This window comes from Acyrthosiphon pisum, chromosome A2 (assembly GCF_005508785.2).
Source record: "Acyrthosiphon pisum isolate AL4f chromosome A2, pea_aphid_22Mar2018_4r6ur, whole genome shotgun sequence".
Lineage (NCBI taxonomy): Eukaryota > Metazoa > Arthropoda > Insecta > Hemiptera > Aphididae > Acyrthosiphon > Acyrthosiphon pisum.
This window is the reverse complement of record NC_042495.1, coordinates 29,060,929-29,063,916: the sequence shown is the minus strand read 5'-3', so window position 1 is coordinate 29,063,916 and position 2,988 is coordinate 29,060,929.

Sequence of the window (2,988 nt, the reverse complement as noted above, 5' to 3'; positions counted from 1 at the left end):
AATAATTGATCTTAATTAGACATAATTTAAATTGAAAATAGATGACAAAAAGAATTAATGATTAATAAAATGTTTAATATCAGTGTCTATTTTTATTTTTAATTCATTTAAGGTAATTGCAGAGATACTTCATTGGAATGTTTGACTTTTGAATTAATAATTATAAAAAATATAATAATATCATGGGTGCCGGTTAAGACATAGGTACTTTATAATTGAACTTCGTAAATAAAATCATTATATTCATCTATAAGTATATTGAGGCATATATTTTTTAAATGATCACAATATACTGTGCCTATAGGCTATATTATAATATTACTATAATACTATAAGGTAACTAGACAAATAAAATGATTATTTTATTGTCGATACAGGACGATCGATTTGAAGTTTTCTATAATATAATATGATGAAAAAGTTCTTATTTATAGCATTCAAATAATATGTACGATTATTTATATACAATAGAAACGATTAATAACAATGCGATGTAAAAAAAAATAACAATAATTATAGATTAATTCAAATTATAGCATATAATATAAATAAAAATAATAAAATAAATACTCAACCCAAGTTTAGTGACACAATAATGGGTAGCAAAATAACTTGTAAGTAGGAACTCACTCGTTAGCCTGTAACCCTCGAACAATATGACACGAGTAATGTTATTATCATCATACCGCTTATTGTGTTAATTTGTATGGATTGTGTATTTTTAATAAAGGAAAAAAATCCTCCTTTTTGGTTGGATCACGTTTTGGAGATTTCTTTTTCTTTCCCCAATATCGAAGCAGGTATTTCCTGGTATAGTTATACTAGTTATGGTAATAGCTATAGCCTAAAGGTGGTAGGTACTTGGATAAATCCTAATACTTTTCTGAATATTCGAACCAAACTTACAAGAAACAATAGGAAAACTATAATATTTACATAACACTATAGTTTTCAACAATATTAATTTAGCTTTTGTTGTATTCAATAAAAGAATAACTGTAGACATTTAATATTTTCACAAAATATTTTAATCAGTACTTTTTAGTCATATAATATTTTCTACTTTCTACATTATTAAATACATATAATGTTTTTGGACCAATTACCATCATACATTGGTGTAAAAAATCAAAACGCAATTTAAATTTATTATTAATTACATAAAATAATTTATTTCTATAAATTGAATCAATATAATAACATAAATTCACACACATCAACGCACTAATTGTGATCATATTTGGAAACACATAAGACAATCAGACTAAGAAGTTATCATGCAAATAAATCATTATATTTTCATAAAAAAAAAAACCCTGTCAAAAACAAATAAATAATAGTACCTAACAGTCATGGTACCTCACCTCCGGCATTAAAGAAAAAAAACCAAACATAGAGATCATCAATCACTTTTTCAATAACAAGGTTATAAAAAATAATTATACTATTTTAGACCATCTCACGGCAGATATCAAAAGAAATGATACAAATAGTTATCACGTCATGACGTCATCGTCTACAATAACAAGGTAAACAAGTGAACATTCCATACTAATGACATAGCCAGCATCCGGGTTTACATACGAAATTTAGTATAATATTGACATACGAATATCAATTTAAAAAAAAGTATACAGACCAAATATCAAAAGTCAAAAATATTAACTTATAGTCTTAATTACTTATAACATCTTTAAACATTACATATCTTGTAATATAATATAATAATATAATATTAAAACATGAATATTAATAGGGAAGATAAGCATACGGACCAAGTGTAAAAAGTCAAAGACATTAACTAAAAAACTTAACTTAATAAATGTACCTAACGTATCAATACTTTATGCATCGCATCCCTCGCTGCACAAAACTCACTCCTTACTTCACGCACCACTCAAATGAATCCACGTTGACCAATGAATCAAAAAACGAGGACGCACGAATAAGCAAATACCTAAATCAAAATAACAGAAAATCACAAAGACATTCAAAACTAATATAATATTAAAACATGAATATTAATAGAAAAGATAAGCATACGGACCAATAGTACTTATTAAAAATCAAAAATATTAATTCCTTCACGCATCACGCATCTCTCACCATACAAAAACACACACGACATTACTTTAATCACCATTCAAAAGAATCCATATCAATTAATGAATCGCAAAACAAGCAAGCATGACTAAGTAAAGTAGGTATTAAAAACAAAAACCACTCATTTCTCGAAAAAAATAACAAGCACAAACAAGCACATGTAATATCAATATTACAATATTATAATAATATACAGTATGTAGGTACCAATTGAACAAGCATCCGGACAGACTTTGGAGTTTGTGATTGTGTGAGTCGTGTATAACATACAAAGGTTAAAAATAAGTTATCTACGGGTCATTCGTTTCGGCTGTGTGTGCTGACCAAATATATAATGATTTGTAACTGTTATACCTATACTGGAGGGAATGAAACAAAAAAATGTTCGATGTACCTATTTTCTGTTAATAATAAATTATTGTAAATAAAAAAAAATATGATCTTTGTAACGAGCTTTTAATATTAATACACTCAAATTGTATTATTAATCATATTAATCATATTATTATCAAAAGACTTTGGAGTTTGTGATTGTGTGAGTCGTGTATAACATACAAAGGTTAAAAAGGTGGGTAAGTGGATGTCGCTCTGCTCTACAGTAGGTTAGAAGTGGGTCACTGTATAATGGACAGTATTAAATTTGAATTCAATGATATAATATCACTGTATAAGAAAAACGATTCTGAGCGGAGACGGTATATCAGTCTATGTATTAGACATATATATACTTATCTATGGTATTAAAAAAAAATTGACCTATAATAGGTACCTATAATAAATTCCAAATTAATCATATCATAATATCTATTAGTACTTATAAATTATAACGCGTTATACATCAACAAGAACCGTGGTAAAATCATAGATATATAATAGTATACTTTA